Source organism: Betta splendens, chromosome 16 (genome assembly GCF_900634795.4).
Source record: "Betta splendens chromosome 16, fBetSpl5.4, whole genome shotgun sequence".
In the NCBI taxonomy this organism is placed as follows: Eukaryota; Metazoa; Chordata; class Actinopteri; order Anabantiformes; family Osphronemidae; genus Betta; species Betta splendens.
The window spans coordinates 13,709,518-13,728,591 of NC_040896.2; the positions used below are offsets into that span (position 1 = coordinate 13,709,518).

Here is a 19,074-nt window from a genome sequence, read left to right on the forward strand (position 1 = left end):
AATGCCACACACATGGATCACTGAATGCTTGGAGCTGTACAACATCAACAGAACTCTAAGGGCCTTCATTGCAAACTCGATGAGGTTGTGGAGAACCACCCTTGAAGCCAATGGGAAGCCACTTGCCCAAGTATCCATCAAATGTGGCATATACCAAGGAGATGCACTGTCCCCACTGCTGTTCTGCATAGGTCTGAACCCCCTCAGCCAAATAATAAACAAGACTGGCTATGGATACCGACTCCGGAACGGGGCCACCATAAGTCACCTCCTCTACATGGATGACATCAAGCTGTACGCCAAGAGTGAGCGAGACATCGACTCGCTGATCCACACCACCAGGATCTACAGCTCGGACATCGGGATGTCATTCGGACTCGAGAAATGTGGGAGGATGGTGACAAAGAGAGGCAAGGTAATCCACACAGAAGGGGTCTCACTCCCAGAAGGAACAATAGCAGACATTGAAGGCAATTACAAGTACCTTGGAATACCACAGGCAAACAGCAACCTTGAACAGGCAACAAGGAATGCGGCAACAGCCAAATACCTCCAACGAGTAAGGCAAGTCCTAAGAAGCCAGCTCAATGGCAAGAACAAATCCCGGGCAATAAACAGCTACGCTCTGCCAGTGATCAGATACCCTGCAGGAATAATAAGGTGGCCAAAGGAAGAGATACAGACCACAGATGTTAAGACACGAAAGCTCCTCACCATGCATGGAGGGTTCCACCCCAAATCCAGCACCCTGAGACTGTACGCTAGCCGCAAGGAAGGAGGCCGAGGACTAGTGAGCGTGAGAGCCACTATCCAGGATGAAACATCCAAGATCCATAAGTACATCAAGGATAAGGCCCCGACAGATGACGTGCTGAGTGAATGTCTCAGGCAGTGGAGAACAGAGGATGAGATGCTGGAAGAGGGACCATCATGGGAGGACAAGCCCTTGCACGGGATGTACCACCGGAACATAACTGAAGTGGCTGATCTCAACAAATCCTACCAATGGCTTGAAAGGGCTGGGCTGAAGGACAGCACAGAGGCACTCATCCTGGCTGCACAGGAGCAGGCCCTGAGCACCAGAGCCATAGAGGCCCAGATCTACCACACCAGACAAGACCCAAGGTGTAGACTGTGCAAAGAGGCCCCAGAGACGGTCCAGCACATAACTGCAGGGTGTAAGATGCTGGCAGGCAAAGCATACATGGAACGCCATAACCAAGTGGCTGGCATAGTATACAGGAACATCTGGCCTGGCCTGGAACATCCCTGGCCTCTGGTAGAGGACCCGAGCTTGGAAAGTGGATGAGACCACCCGCGGAGGGTGAGAATAGAGTGTGTATATATATGTATTAGTTTTTTTTCTTCTCGTTAGTGCTGACATAGGAGCTGCACAGCTTTCCCTCTGCCTGCTTTTTCCTCCGCTGCAGGTATTAACGCTAATATCAAATTACAATCAGTAAAATGCTTCAACAAGCAGAAACTTTCAGTTCTGTGATTGGTTTGAAAATTGAACCTGTCAGACGGTATGAGAACCTTCAGAAAAAAATATCTCAAAGGATAAAAATATTTGAAAGAACAATTTTTTCTTCATTTTGATTTAATTTAGCAACTACTAACAACTAACAACTATTTTGTGCTTTAATTTGCTGATATCCATTGGCATCACACCTTTTCTTCAACCGGACTTTAATAAGATCCAATGAACACAATCTCTTTGTCTCTGTGAAAGAAAATCAAGGCGTGAGAGCTGCAGAGAGCCGAGCAACCAGCAGCCATGTGGGTGATCTGCACTTTGCAGGGCTCTGGAACGTACCTGCTCGCCTCCCACGCAGACACAGATGCATGTGTTTACCACCTTGCTGGCTGAGGTGATTAGTAACCTTCAACACCCCGCGGGTCCGTTTCCCCATGTATTTACCAGGACTGCCCTGATTCAGACCTCAGCCACATGAACAACCTCCTTCTATTTCCCTTCGGTGGCCGCTCTCTGAATTATCATCTCAGCCTTGACTGTCGTAGCAGGTCACCCAGCGCCGCCGCCGATAGCAGCGGAGTCCATTACATTCGGGTCTTATCTGCTCTAATATGCGCTGCTGTGATGAACAGCATCAGTCCTGTTAATGTCCTGCTAATTAATGGCCCATCAGTCTCTTCAGAGTGGTAATTAAGTGCCAGTCCAGGCGTCTAATTGGTGCGGTTTCTGATTGGATCTGGACTCGCTCGACCCTGTGGAACACAGGAAGTGCAAAACAGCCTTGTCATCGTTGCGGAGAGGACTTTTTCCAAAGACTGCTGAGTCGCGCGTTTAACAAACACAACGATCTTGTTAACCCCGGTAGAAGTGAGGTGAATGACAGTTTCACTGGAATATCGCTGTCAAAGGGCAACTGTCAAATCCAAGACAAACAATCAATGGAGGAGGCCCGTTTTCCTCTGCAGTCGTCGCCGGCGCCGCGTTGAGATGCAGGAGACGAGCCATTATGCACCACCTGTAGGTAACATGTGGAAATATCGCTCTTGTGAACCGTGCTTGACAAGGTTACAGAGTCAATGCGGCACAGAAACGCGATGAGGGCAGTGGAACACAAAATATAAAGTTATGGCCTGAAAAATCTAAACTAAAAACTAGAGCATGTTAAATACTTTCACAGAGCTGAAGTCAGGTAATAATTACCTGTATGTTTGACAATGTTAGAGTGTGTAAGTTGAAGTGGTGCCTTAATGAGAGGGTGGTGGTGGTGGAGGAGGGGGGGGGGTGTAGCTTGCGGCTGCCATAGTTTCAGTACAAGCTAGGCCACCAAACGAGCCTCAGACATGTCTGATGGTGAGTTTCTTCCCTAATTAGATGTTCTGAGGAACAAACACAGTAGGAACATTTAAGGCAAGCGCAGGTTTACAGCACATGCGATTATGAGCTGGATTCACATATGGAGGCGTCCTGTCTGCGCGGTTAATTAGTCTGACTGTTAAGGAGCCCACACAGCTAAAGGTTTAGGGCAAAGTTTAGGGCAACGAGCAAACGCACCACCACACAAGCTAACGGTGTTGGGTGACGGTGCGCGCTCGCATTCGGCTGACTGGTTGCTTCAAGCTGTTGGATAATGAGTGAGAGAAAGGTAAAGGGAAAGAGGGGGGAGAGATGAGAAGCAGAGAGGGGTGAGACGGGGTGAGGTGGTTTTTATAATGAGGGGACAGAAGAGACAAACACCTGAGAGGAGAACGAGGGAAAGAAGGTTGGAGGCAAAGAAAGGCTCCATTTGGCAGCTACTGTACACACACACACACACACACACACACACACACACACACACACACACACACACACACACACACACACACACACACACACTGATACGTAGAGTACACTGGTTGCTCGGAGCAGCTTAGGATAATAAGAAACACAATAAGGTAGTTCTATAATGAGAAACAACAGCGAAACCACCAATGCAGGGAGGAGAGGAGAAGGTTGCAGGCGGTGGACAGCTACACCCACAAAATACAAGGTTCTGCAAGAAAAATGAGAAGTTGTTATGTGATATTTATTCTTACTGGGTAAAGTTAGGAGAAGGAGGGTTTGGATGATGCAGAAGGCCTGAGAGTCTATTGATGCGTCATTTGAACAGACTCAACGTCCGGTCTGATGCTGACGCTGACAAACTTCAGGCTTGTTTATAAAACCATTGTTTCTGCTGCTGATGAATTCTATTCCCAACTTTATTGTTTTCAGGCAGATGTAAAAACTTCCTAATCTGTTGATCGATCGTGAAACACAATACGCCAGGCAGACGCTGCACCTTTTCAGTTGTAGACGGAGGAATGCGGGAGGCGGAAGTTGATCGCTGCTACAGTTCAGTTAATATTTTTAACGACAGCCGCGATGAAAGTGCTGCAGCGTGAGAGGGTTGTTCTTTTAGCCCAGATGTTGACCTCGCAGGAGAGACTGGGTGGAAAATCACCCTGGGTGTTACCATGGTTATCAGGTCTGTACTGACAGATGCTCATTAGCACAAACTGACACACACACACACACACACACACACACACACACACACACACACACACACACACACACACACACACACACACACAGTTTCTCCTCACTTGAGCAGTTCAGCACTTCTTCTGAGCGTACTGAGCGCAGAGCATCTATTCTCATTGAAACCCTGCTTCATTAGGGATCTCTCTCTGTCTCCTTCTGCACGGAGGCAGAAAATAAGAGCGACATAACTAATATTGCAACAGGGAGTTGCAGAGATCCACCTCTTTGACTCTTACGCCCCTACGTCACAGATACAGATCCCAGAGGAACGATTCCAATCTGACACATTGTTTGTTTGCTGCCTCATTAATTCAGCCTTTCATATTTTTGATTAACACAATTCAGACTTCTAGCCAACATTGCTGCTCGAGACTGCGATTTAATTGTGGTTTAAATATTCCCTGAGAGATATTTGCGTATAATTTCATGCTTGTTCTTCTTCTGAATGTCAGAACCAGGACGGGGAGAGGCAACGAGCACACACACTCTGTGTTGCATATACTTTGGTCCAGAACTAATCATGGCGCTCGTAACGAGATAGTGATTTCTGTCGATCATTTCATGACCGAAGGTGACAGAAGCGTTCTATACACTTTTGATCTTCGCAGCACACCGGCGCTTTATTATTCTGCATTTAAAAGCCAGCAGCAGGTCATAAATGTACCATACATTAGCATAGCACAGGTGTTAATGATCCTCTGAGGACTCCCATATTTATTCATGGATTCACTTTAGCCTAATTCTGTTTCTATACCCTAATGTGCCGTGATGGCCCACCCACTTCTCCCTCGGTTTTGATGTAGCTTTACTGTATATCAGGCGCAGGACGCAGACAGAGGGTGTCACATTAAATCTTCATCATCGTTTACAGCGGCGCTTCTGCCTCCATTATACTGAAATATTTACTGTACGCACAGAAAAACACAGCGTCTATGTGGCGAGGTGTTGATGGGTCGTTGATCTCCTGAACAACGTTTTCACAGCTAACGCGCGTCACTGTTGAGTTTTGTGTACGATTAAACTTAGAGACACACACTTTCCTGTGTTTTTCTATTTAGACCTTTATGAATTTTAATGCTCGTTTAATCACGCTAGTTTCAAGAAAACAATTTCTTATTTAGAGCCCAGGGGAACGTTTTAAATTGACTGATTGTCTTCTTCAGGCATTCTCTCAAAAGTTTCACTTATTATTTGTTTTGCGGTTTTAATTTACTGGAGGTTAACATGTTGGTACAGATGCACCTTGTTTTGGTTCTGGTGTAATAGAGGCTCATGTGCTGTCATTGTGCAGCCAGCACAGTCTGCAGACTGAGGAGTGTGAATAATCCTCTGGTGCCTCCCATTTTTATTCATGGATTCGCTTTACTCTAATTTTGTCGGCTCATTGTTGTGTCTGTCGCAGGCTCCTCCCTGGCGGCGTTATGACTCGTGAATATTAATGTGCAAATCTGCATAATTAGATGCAACGCTATCATAATAATGAAGGCCTACAGTAGGCTGTATCCTTAAAAGGAGCCCAGACCCCAGATCAGATATTTGAGCTTTGACCTAAAAAAGAACAAAGATGCGTCTGTGGGTGACGCGAAGCTAAACATTACTGCGACACAAAGACGTCTTAGAGCTACTGTCCAAAAAAAAAAAAACTTGATTCTTTGAGACTGTGGCGCTGCCACTAACACCTCTCCGTCTCCCTTCACCTCAGGATGTTATGGCCTTAATTAGAGCAGGACACACACACACACATAGAAGGACGGTAACTACCAAACCCACAGGGGTGTTTCCAGCTTTGAATGTGGTTTTCAGACGTTCATATTTACAGCAACACACGAGCCCAGTGACTCACACCAACACCGAGCCGCACGCCCATACGCACAATTGCACAACGTCACAATGAACACAGCTGCTGAGGAGCTGCTGCGGTCAGATTATACACACACGTGCACAGATCATAGAGACACATACACAACGCACAATATACAATGCATACACGTGCAAATAATCCCCTTTACCTCCCACCCCTCCGTCTGTCTCACACACACACACACACACACACACACACACACACACACACACACACACACACACACACACACACACACACACACACACACACACGTGCACGCTCGCTGGCTGTGTCCTGTGGTCTGCGTGTGCTGATAAGGGTTTAATCCTGATTGGAGCCTCAGTAAAAGGCTTTGTTATGAACACTAAATAGACTGGCCCTCGGCGAGCACGCTGGGACACGGCTGATAACACACAGTCTACACATGTGCACGGACGCGCGCAATGGAGGCACACAACATTTTTTTTTTTTTTTTGCATTTGTGGGCCTTAAATCAAAGAAACTGTTAACATGTAAGAAAACTTACAAACAGTGTCTGGTGGACGCATACCTACACACACACACACACACACACACACACACACACACACACACACACTCACACACACACACACACACACACACACACACACACACACACACACACACACACACACACACACACACACACACTCACACACACACACACAAGCATTCATGTGCGTCTGTGTGTAAATGTGTGTGCGTGGACTTTATCGCCCGCTAGATAAAGCCCCGTAAGTGTTGGCAGACTCCAGACTGAATATGCTGTAAATAGACTACTAATAGAGAGAGAGATTAGAGGAGTGGAGGAGCGGACAGTAGAGGAGAGATATGAAAGAGAAGAGCAGCGAGACGGCGGTGAGGCAGGAATAGTAATGTCAGCAGAGCCACATCACACGTCCCCCTTCTGACCAAACATCACAGGAGCCGCCGCCATGTCGCACCTGTGGCAGAGCCCGACTTTCCTCAACTTCCGCAGGCGTGACCTTGATTCGTGGATTTGGCCGCAGCGAGCGTTCCGGGACGATCACAATCGCCCCAGAGCCTTTTGTTGTCGTTTGAGCCCTTTCCTCCGTGTTCTGCAGCAAAGAGGCGGCGTCCCTGTGGTCTCGAGGCCTGAGGCCTTTCTTGTTTGTCACTAGGTGCTAGTATTGTGATGGATAATGTGAGTAGATGCGACCCCACTTCAGAGCCTTCACAGCAGCAGGAGCAGGAGCAGATCCTGTGGAGGCTTCTCTCCTTCACTCTTTCTCGCCGTCTTTACTTCCTGTCAGAGTAGCTCGGACCTGTAATCTTTATTAACAGGCCTTCGGCTTGTCCTTGCGGCACTATTTCTCTCCCCCCACAAATTTGCTGTCCACTCAGTTAATCAGCAGATCCAGTGCCTTCTTGAGGTCACTGTGGCTGTGAAGCATCTGCTCTTGACCTTTCATCACTGACCTTTCTCCTGCCCAGAGGTCATTAGATGTGTCCCAGTATGACTACACGCGTCCCAAGTGGTCAACCATGGGGTCAAGGCTGCTCCTAAGGGTCAGAGGTCAAAGGTGTCCGCTCTGTCATCAATAACAATCGGGGGTCTACGTTCTATTGTTGTCTACAACTAGTGACAGGCAGCGATGAAAGGGTCCGGTCCCGCGGGGGTGCATCAGCCGGATCCGGAGGGGAGCCGGGCTTTTGTTTGTTTGCGTGTGACAGTTTTTAAAATTCAGAATTCATTATGTACTACAGCTGCTCCGCACGGTGCCCTTTTGGTGTTGAACACGCTCGCTTAAGATGAATGTTCACCTTGTGCAGTTCAGTCAGTTGTGGTGGCTTTTTCAGGCCTCGCGCACCGGCTTTGCTGATTCAGTCCACAGGTTTTATACCGGCTCACGCAAACACACACACACACACACACACACACACACACACACACACACACACACACACACACACACACACACACACACACACACACACACACACACACACACACCTCCACTGTCTGGATCACCTGTTCTCTGCTTTATGTCCTCCATGATTGATCTCTTTTTTGGGCATAGTTTCTAGTGAATACCAAGGTTGTTGCGTAAACACAAACACAGCAGAAAAGAGCTGGTTTTCACAGAGATGCAGAGTTAAAAAAAATAAACAGCTGATGAAGAGCGCTGTTTGATCTGATATGCCTGACTGCTATGTGATCCAGGGTCCGACCACACATTCAAAATGGCTCCGATGCTGGAGCTGTAAAGTAAAAAGTGGAGCGTGGCATTTTGAGGCCGTGGCCTCTGTCACCTCTTTGTTTCCTTCTTCTCCTTTCCTCATTCAACTTTTCCTCTTGTTTCGTTCTCACCTTCGCTTTCTCGTCCCATTCTTCTGCCTCTGTTCTTGCCCCCCCCCCCCCCCCCCCCCCCCTCCCCATCCCCTCCCTTTGTGTAACCTTGCAGGGTAAAGCTCCATTGACATCTGCTTCATAAGTATTCAGGACTCAGCGCCTTTGACATTAATCAGCCTACAGTACATTATCTCCCCTCCTGCACCCAATACCCCCCCCCCCCTCGCCTCTTCCTTCCCTCCGCTGCCACTCTTTGTCCCCCTCTCTTACTGTATTTCCCCTTTCCTCCTGTTCTTCCCCGCGTCCTATCGCGCCGCTCTGCTTTCCACCTGCTGTTTTCTTATCGCGGTGCGATAACCGGGAGAGAAAAGGGCAATACTAAGTATGTACTGCACAGGTACAGCACGCTGCTCACCTGACTTCAGGTCCGTCCAGATCCAGCGCATCAGTCCGTCTAACCACCACGCTTCAAATTACAGACGATGCTTCGACACAGCAAGGTCAGAGCGACAGGCCTGCGCTGGGATTGAAGGGGACTGTTGTGCGCACGTATCATCATCACAGCGGACGATGCAGCCTAGAGGGAGTAGATTATAGGAGTAGATGAGGACGAGGCGAGGTGTGTAGCTGTCACACGGCGCTCAGATTAGCGTGGAGGTGTGATGTATGCCTCCGCTGGAAGCTAACAAGGGATTAAAATGCTCCACATAATCTGGGATGGGCGGGCCGGCTCAGGCCTCTCGCTGTTAGTGCATGAGCGCCAGGCATTAAGGGTGCCCCAGCATTAGTGTTAGCAGCTAATAGTGTCCTGGAATACATTAGCGGCTAATAATGCCACGCTGCAAGATTAGCATTAAATTGTAATAATGCCACTGAGAGCGGTGCGAGTGTGTGCGTGAGGCGTTCAGGGCCCGTGGTGGCGCGTGGGAGAGGGAAGTGTGGCGGGTGACAGGAAACGTACGGGAGACGCAGGAGGGGAGACGACGGATCCTGCAGCAGGTGAGCGCGGAGCAGCAGGTATTAGTTACAGCAGGCAGTGATGCAGCGGCCACACATTCACAGGCACAAGGTCATTTCACAGAGGATGTGTCACGAGAAGGTCACGCTGGGACGGAGGCGGCGGACGACACGGCGACACTCAACTGGGGCGTTTATCTTCCAGATCAACGCGGCCTAAGGGTATTTTTTTGATCCGAAACGCGGATTGACCGGACGTCCGTTTGCCAGCGGCGCGGCGGTAACGATCGCGCGCGTAACGAAGTCCGAAAAGCCGTCGATGGCGACGAGGAGGAGGCGGCGGCGCGCAGACAATAAGGACGGAGGGAGGGGGGAAATATTAAAGGATGAAAAGGGGAAACGACGCAGACAAAGAGGAGAGAGGCAGACGGGAAAAATGCAGAAGAGGGTAAAAGACAAACATCTCGCAGAAAGAGGTATAATCATGCAGCTATTCAGCAGAGTCATTATCGGGCTGCAGGCTGTTCGCTTCTTTACAGAATAACAGCAGGGGTTCAGAGGAGCTTCTAAACCACCCACAGATACACACCGAGAAAGGTCCTGCCAGCTACACCGCTATCTTTAGCTGCAATTTTTTAAGTGGCATATCACTCAATCTCACATTTTCCTCCCGTGACCCACGGAGGCAGCATCAGGATTTGTGTGCAGATTAAAAGCGTATTTTCCCGCGGAGGTGTCGAAGCGCTTAAGTGGTGGGTTTGATGCCGTCTTATATTCTTAAATGATTAAAGGACAAATGGGCCGAGGGATGGGGACGGACCGATGGGCTCATTTTTTAGTATCAGATGCTCAGGAAGAACGTGTGTTAATTACTTCTCTTAATGATGCCATAGATTACGGCTCTGGGTGTCGCGGGGTCTTTATGTGTGTGTGTGTGTGTGTGTGTGTGTTTGACTCAGCCTCAGAGCTATTACAAGCACAGAGCATGTGTGTTCCAGTGAGTGTGTGGTTAAAAAGTCCAGTGTAATTGCCCTGTCTATCCATATCCACCCACGGCTCCATGTGGGACCCCGGCTAAAGTGGCTGCCACTGCTTTAGAAATAGCCGCCTCGGTGGCTGGAGGGAATACCCCATTGTCTCCACGGCCACACAGCTCTGCCTTGCGGGACCCATTTACTCCCTCGCTCCGACAAATAGAGGGCACAGAAATTCTTTCTCTGCGCGACACGTGTTGGATTTCCAGGGAAATGCACAGAGAGTTGCATTAGAAGTTTTTTTTTTGGAGACACATGGTTAGAGCTCCTATTTTGCACAGCAGACCTTTCATGTAATCCCCAGGAATCCCAATTGTCTGCTCTGTTGAACACTGTTGTACAATTTGATCACATCTGTCTTATTAAAGGCACATCCTGACATTTCCAATCAGACGGCCGCCGAGACTCGAGGAGAAAAGGGGTCCCGCTTCACACTGTTCAATTGTTTCAAAAAAGAAATAAATACCTTTACAGTAAATGAATCAAGATGACGCAAAAGCTCAACTTCCTGCCAATCAAGCAGATGATTACAAGCGCAGAGATGTTTCTTCTCTGCTTAAAATGTCAGTGCAGCTTTGTGCGCTTCATATTTCCATACGAGCCCGAACGCGTGGCTCTGCCTCTAATGTGCTTCATTATGCAGGTAGCTGAACATCACCACACACACGCACGCACGCACGCACGCACGCACGCACGCACGCACGCACGCACGCACGCACGCACACACACACACACACACACACACACACACACACACACACACACACACACACACACACACACACACACACACACACGCCATTAGGAGTAATTAATCAACGGCTGCCACCAATCTGTAATCACTTCCATGTCTGCTGCCCACCGCATGTCAGCCTGAATGTGTGCATGTGAAGGTGCGTGTCTGTCTTATCTGGTTTGCGTGAGTCAACTTGCTGTGACACTTACGGTCATTATCATTTTTCTTGTTTACAGATATCTGTGACTTTATGAACACAGATAGTCAGTACTGTACATAGCTGTCATCTTCATGTTCCATCAGGGAGTCCTTACTTCTCTATTCTCCATTTGCAGTTTGTATTTGCAATGAGGCCAAAGGAGACCGACTCTCATCTGCTGCCCTGCTGAGCATGACTTGTCACAGTCTTGAGCCGCACACTTGGGTTATAAATATTATGACACACCAGCATAAACCCAGCTATAGTTACTGTAAAGCCCTTTGTTTCCAGTGGTGACATCCATCCAGCGGAGCCTCCTTTTTTTTTCCTCGTCCTGTCTGCCGTTGGTGCTGATGTAAATTGGCCATTCAGGACCCTCCGCGGCAGCTCGTGTTGGGGCGCTGCTGCAGCGGTGCGGTCTTTGCAGAGCCGCCCAGCCGTGCCAACAGAGGCCGAGAACACGCTGTAGGCAGCTGATGCGAGCGTCCTCCAGAGTCTTGTTGTGCCAGCTGTACGTTGACTAGTGAGCGCGAGCCAAGAGGGCAGATAGACGGACATTTGCAGCCTGTGAAAGGCAGATGATGCTCGCCTGATGCCGGATTTAATGTCTTTATGGATTTTACAGGCCAGTGGAAAAAGGCCCGATACAATAAAAGAGGAGCAGGGTTCAATTCTAAACATGCAACACAACGTCCTTAAATCCCCTGTCACACCTATGACATCAGACACCTTATTGTCTGTGCGCTCGAAGCCAAACAGAAGCTCAGCGGGGTGTGAAGACGCCTGAGAATCACAGGAGTTGCACAGACACTGGAAGTTTGCTCAGCGGTGCTCAAAGAGCCGCCAGGTCTTGGAAGAGATGCCAGCGTGCCTTTAATTCAGCGTAGTTCCGATGCAAAAGGGGGCTCAGCTCACAGAGGTACGCGGGCAGAGGCAGAAACACACTCCAGGACAATTACCTCGATCACGAGAGCTCTTCAGAACGCATCGCCGGCTGAAAGTGTGACTTATTTCTCAAAGAGCGTTTTTCAGGATGCGCGGAGGCAGCGGTCGCAGGCCGGAGGCGGGGGTTTCCTCGTCCGCGCCTCCGGGTAATGTCATTACTGCCGCATAATCCGGTGGCGAATGAAAGAGGTGCAGCTGGGGTGTGTCGTCTCAGAACCGGCGCGCTGTGGAAAGTAACAGGACTGGAGCCGAGGACGGACGCCTCCACAGCAGAATGATGAGCAGGGAGATGAGACGCGATGAGAGCCCACATTCAACCGCCGTCAGAGGAGAGAGATGATAAGCGTCCATTATTGGCACTATTACAACAGACACACACATTAAATCACGCCTGATGGCCTTTTACCAGATGAAATGAATAATAAGGATCAGTGATCAGCTCTTATACACGCTGAACTTGACCTTATTTGCCGCGTTCTCATCGGTGCTTCGCGTTAATGGACTGCAAACGTGTGCGTGCAGGGAGTCAGGGGTTGCTCCTCCATCATCTACATGAAAATGAGAAGGGCATCGCATTGTCCCCCCTACACACACACACACACACACACGCACGCACACACGCACACACACACACACACACACACGCACACACAGGCTGGTCTGTATGTGCGTGCGTGCGTGCGTGCGTGCGTGTGTGTGCGTGCATACATATGTCCGTGTGCAGGCTTTTGTCACTGCGATAATGCCACCAGGCCCATTCACTGAATCTCCATATAGCTCCACATGGGGCGAGCGTGTGTGCGTGGGACTCGGAGCAGACGCTGTATGTGGATCCTGCCTTTGTGCTCGACCCCCTGGGGTCTGTCAGATCTTTCATTTAAATACAGTGAATCCGGCAGAGAAGACGTAATGAACCGGTCATTCATGCTGCTGGTCAGAACTATTATGCAACAAAATCAACCCAAATCTCTGGTGTCCTATTTTTAAACACTGTGATATCTGTGATGTTCCGCTCTCCATTCTCTGTAGTGGACTCGGTGCTGGTGTTACAGTATGTCTGTAGATGAGACCTTGTAAGGTTTATGGTAAATCAGCTCTGCTGCACAGCTTTTGGTACATGCTAAGTGATCATTTCAGATTATGAGTGATTATTTTTGTTCTTCTCATAATAACAGCATGACTGAAAAGCACTGTTTCATGTTGTTCCTGTTGACCGGTGGAACCAGTTGCTCAGTGATACAGGACAGGAACTAAATCTTTGTGTGTCGTGGACCAGTTAATCGTAAGCTCCCAGATCCTATTTTTTTAATTAGTGATTTAATGGAGACAGGAGAACTGGAAAGGTCATGTAATTACTGTATATTAGATGGGACGACCATCACTAGAGGAATATGTGCTAACATGCTACTACATGTGCCTCATTAGAGAGATATGAATGTAGGCCATATCTGCAAGAAATTAGTCACAGCTGCTTCTGTTCTTTACTAATAATCTCTACTCTTCAGCTTGTTCAAGTGAAATATATAAAATATATTGAAGGTGCTCACGCTCTGATTGGCAAACGCCAAAATTATCCATATTACGCAGCCCGAAAATTGACGAGAGACTCTAGGGGAGAGTAAAAATGAAAGTGATACAGATAAAGAAGGAGAATAGATTTTACAGCTGCTGAGGAGGAAGAGACAAAAATCAAAGAGCATTAGCATAGCTGCGCTTTGTCTGCAGTCTGTCGCTTTACCCTCTGAATCTAATGAGTAACCAATGGTCTGCCAGACAGAGATAAGGTGTGTGTGTGTGTGTATTAGCCCGTCTCTCCCCGTGGACTTAAGTGTGACAGCGAGATGGATGTTCCCCTCACTCTCCAGCTGATTACTACGCACGCAGCCAAAACACGCGGCGGCGGCGAACCCGTCCTCACGACCCACCTCAGGGCCCGGACCGCGGTACCGACGAGCGCGGCGCCCGAAGCAACAGCTGCCGAGCTGCCCGTGAAACTATATCTACTTTTGCCTGGACAGCGGATCATTATGAGGAGAGCTGCTCCACACAAAGAAGGACCTCTCCCTCTGCATATGGCGTCTCCATCTGGAGGCCGTGATACAGCAGACAGCTCCAGCTCTGCTAACTGCACCTGCAGCTTGACAGCGTTGACGCAGCAGGATGCTGTACTTCACTTTGTCACCACCACCGTGCCGGCATATCGGCTCACATGGTGTATATGGAAATATGACAGAGGCGTGTGAGAGACAGCTGTAGCGTACGCGAGCGATGCCCCTCTGACTACGGCCACGAACACTTCTGGAAGATGAAAACTCGAGCACAAAGCATGTCGGCGTCACAGCGCGGGCTCGAAGAAACCCAAACCAACCGAGAGGAATTTGCTAAAATGCAGAGTGACAAAGCGCGGAGCTTCTGGGAGAAGGAGGCAAAACCGAGGCGTCACATCTGCTGTGTTCACAGATTCAAAGCTTAAAAAAAAGAAAAGCACACAGCACCTACTGAGGCAGGGGCTCAGGTACGTTTGGGTGTTACCTCCTGGGTCACAGACCTAAATCAGGCCAGAACTATAGTTCCAAGACTTTTAAAACAACCCTGGAGTGAAATGACGGGACTGTCCTGGTTCAGCGTCTTTAAATCCAGATCTAAATAAATTAACTAAACAAATTAAACATCCAGTAAACTTCTGTGCCTGTGTCTTCTACTGTACGAGAAGCAGGAATCTGTTTCAACGTATAATCTTAATAATATCAATGCTTGTCTCTTCCAGTGGACGCGTGCGACTGTGGAGATGAAATTGAAGCAAAGCTCAACAGTAGTTGAGCCTAATAGCGTGTGCATGTGCAGCAGAGCAGGCGGCGCGGCGTCGGGCCAGCTGTCCCTTCTGCTCATACGAACCGGGCCAAGCGCCAATTAAAGCGCTTGTTCCAGTCTCGGGCCAATTAGAGCCACTGGTCAGAGCGGGCGAGCACCATGCGCCGCTCAGCGCTTTTAGCCCAAACTTAACTTTGGAATAGAGCACTTAGTCTGCTGATTATTCATGCGGGTGAATGGGATAATCACATATTTGGACATTCAACAGACCAACAACTGAGTGCTAACGTTTAATTGACGGGGAAAGCGATTCAGTGTAAATCATCTGCGCGTCGCAGGCCACTGCATCGTCTAAACAGGCAATATCTGCACTCGATGGTCATGTCGTGGCGCCCCCGATGGCTCGTTCGGTCCGGTCCTGTTGGACAGTCGCGGTGTCGAGGCATTTAGCCAAGTGGAGAGAGGAAAACCATCAGTCAGCAGCTCGAGCCAGTGAGACCCTCTGCTCTGCAGTTGGAGCCAGACGGAGAGGTCAGGACGGGGTGAGGGGGTCAGGACTGGGGTCGGATGTCGACAGAGTCCCTCAGTGACCAGGAGTAATAAATGTCACACACACACACACACACACACACACACACACACACACACACACACACACACACACACACACACACACACACACACACACACACTGACTGGCAGCCCTGTCCAGCAGTGACTATGACTCGGTCCCTCTGCTGCCCAGGCCTTCATTTATCACATGAGTGGCTCGATTTGAATGAGCGGCTAGAAAATCTGGACAGCGCTTCAAACATCTCTATAATGTGCTCGACAACAGGAAGCACATAAACCATCGCAGCACGTGGCCAGTGCGCGATTACCTGCACGAAACTCACAGGAACCCGACCGGGATCCAGAAAGACGAATGGTGGCGGCGATAAAGACGGGAGCAGAGCGTGTGGTTGGAGGCTGATCTTCTCCTCCCTCCTTCAGGTGGCCCCTCTCAGTAACACATCACACATTCAAGCAGCATAAAAGAGCAATCACAAAACAATTTAACCTCATGCTTCTGTGCTCACACTCCAAGTGTGTGACGCCCCAGCAGAAGTGGCAGTAACTACCAATTCCCAGAGCTCCCACTCGATGAATTCCACACAAATGATAACTTTTAGGCTCCCTAGCGATAAAGTAATTTCTCCATCTCTCCTGTCGGGGGGTTTCGGGGACGGCAGAGGGCTGTGATAATCTCATAAACAGAAGCTGTGTAGATATGGGCCATCTATTATGACCGGGAACAGTAGCGTAGATAGCGGCATTTATTATCTGAGACAGCAGACAATACATTCTCATTCTGTGATACTACTGCTGACAGACACAGAGTGATCCATCTTCACCGACCGAGCGGGGACAGAGCGGGCGAGAGAGAGGCAACGACAGATGGGGAGTGAGAGAGGTACAGAGAGAGCGAGAGGGGAAGGACAACAAAGAGACACAGCGAGAGAGCGAGAGAGAGATAGAGAGAGAGAGAGAGAGAGAGAGAGAGAGAGAGAGAGAGAAGTTGGTGTGCGCAGAGAGTGGAGAATTATTATTGCTCTGCTTTGCATTAGCTGTGCTTCTGCCTGTTGTAGTTATTAACAATACACGGACAAACACACACACACACACACACACACACACACACACACACTGAGTGAAGAGCTTTTCCACTGGTTGCTGTTGACAGGGAACCGGTTTGCTGCTGCCTGAGGCCACAGATAAATAAATAAACAGGTAGATACAGAGGTTTTATGGCCAAGCTGTTATTTTAACACTATTATTTTATTACAAACCAACTGCCCACCCTGAGTGGAATCCATCGCCGTGTGCAGCTGCATTTAAAGTGGCGTCTGGAAGCAGATGATATTCATACAGAATAACTGAACATGCAAGAGGTTTAGCTTCTAGGCATTAACACTGAGCGGAGGACGATGTACATGAAATGCAGCTGAGCGCCACATGTTGATCTCAGGGCCGATTCACACTTACTGCTCGTGATCAGGACAGACGATGGACACGTGACGTAAACTTTTGTTGAAACTAGTTCTTTCTCCCTGGCTCGGGTCTGTGTGCTAAATAATCACTTCAAGGCCCCAGCTCAACTCTTGTGATGATGGGCAGACAGTGGAAACATGTAAATATGGAGCAGCACGGCATCGTTAGCCCTCGCGCTCGTGGTAACGGGAAAAAAACACACACTTCATTTGATCTCGGCAGGTTTCTGGCATTCTTGATGATGTTATGGACGACACGGATGTCTTGGCAGCCAACCTGCCGCATCTTCACAGAGAAGGATCAGAAAGAGAGAAAGAAGTAAACAAACAAACGAGCATGAAAAGAAAGGTAATAAAAAAAGAAGTGGGAAATAGATGAGGACTGAGATGGGGAGAGGCTGATGGAACACGTCCAGGTGATATTTTTATTTGCTTCTCAGATTCTTCCATTAACTGAGAGGTTTAAACAGAAACAGAGGCAGTGAACTAAAAGAGACCAGGTATAAACACAGAGAAAAGCTCGTTATCAGTGCGTAATGACAGACGAGGGGAGAAGCAATTAGAATGAGCCATATGGATGATCATATGGTCATTTTATAATTAGCACTGTTTTAAAATAGAACACAGACTCGCATTAAACAAGAGAAAGGGAAGTAGCGGTTGACTTACAGCGAAGGTTTTAAAGAGACAGATTTGATGCAATTAAACAATTCAGAGGAGAACTCTCCCGTCTGACCAGGACGTGGGCCTGGAAATCAGTCCATCTCATTCAGAACGTCTTCTAAGTGGGATCATCTGTCACATTATGACCCGCTAACGCTTAACACGTCTCCAGTAAATCACTTCAGAGCTTCACTACGTAAAGCGTTTCTCGCCCATACAGCAGATTCATTGTGCACACGCCATTAGCAACTACCGTTGAGTTAATGCTTGAAACCCAAAAACTAATCTAGACACCACTGGGCTGTTTTGTGTGTAGGCAGCAATAAAATGTGATTAACACAATTTATATCAAGAGGTACAGATTTTGCAATATGATCCAATTACGATCCCCACTGTTTGGAATAAAGCTTATCCTTCCTTTTTAATACGTTCCAGGGAAACTGTGAACAACATTTGTCAGCGTGAACAAGCGTTACGTAAAGACGAGGACGGATGGAAAAACAGGCTCTCGTGCCTCCTTTGAGGGAAAGGAAGCTGAAGAAGAGAGTGGCTGATATGATGCTACTGGGCAGCGACATTTAAAGCACAGGACAGGAAATCATCATCTCTACGGTAGTTCTTGTGTGAATTGTCTACAGAGAGACCACACGTACACAAACATAATTTACTTCCAGCGGAGATGTTCCTTGGGCTCCGTGGAGCTGCTGCATCCTTGTGATTCATCAAAGGTCACAAAATGCACCACGTAACGCGCTACAGACGCACGAGGGGAGACCCTGGAGACGGGTCTCCCCTCGTGCGTCCTGAGCGTCCGCACGCAACACTCACTTCCCACCTTGTTTGTATGGGAACACAGCTTCTCGCTCCTGTCGTCGCAGACGTGTGGTTGTGCTCAACCACAGTGTCAACAAGTGGAGCGACATCATGCCTCATGCACGACGCGTTCTGTCCGTACGGTGTCATGGAGCAAATGGGCCAAACTCTTAAAAACAAATCAGAAGAGAATAAAAATATGACCGTGAAATGGGTTCATTTAAAGTTCATTTGATTTGCTCATAACAGAAGGGTGTGTGTAAACTGCTTGGCCTCTGGGGGCCGATAAAGTTGACTTAGCCGTATTGACACAACATTACAACATTTGAACAGTAGTGTGTTGGAATAATAATGCGTGTCCTGCTGATGGAACATCAGGCGTCAGGCTAATGTCTGAGCACAGCCTCAGGGAGACATACAGTACATCCTGTGTGTGTGTGTGTGTGTGTGTGTGTGTGTGTGTGTGTGTGTGTGTGTGTGTGTGTGTGTGTGTGTGCGCGTGCGTGTGTGTGTGTGTGTGTGTTATGTGCATGTGCAGTCATGTGAGCATGTGAGTGTCGGCTGAGACTGGGAGACAGATCGACTGTGTGAGCCGAAAGAAATCTAGGAAGTAATAGAAGTGGATGGAATAAAGAAAAGAAACCTCTGATAGCACTGGAAACACTT

General features: G+C 48.6%; 1 long non-coding RNA gene across 1 annotated transcript in view; it reads right to left on the minus strand.

Moving 5' to 3' along the window:
• Nucleotides 1-1,275: 1,275 nt before the first annotated feature.
• The window catches only part of LOC114842547 (uncharacterized), a 93,203-nt gene continuing 75,404 nt past the window's right edge, over nt 1,276-19,074 (minus strand). The window contains exons 3-4 of the long non-coding RNA XR_008692845.1: nt 8,636-8,797; nt 1,276-2,492 (exon numbers count right to left, since the gene is read on the minus strand). This is a non-coding gene — a long non-coding RNA (uncharacterized LOC114842547). The remainder of the gene's footprint in view (nt 2,493-8,635; nt 8,798-19,074) is intronic.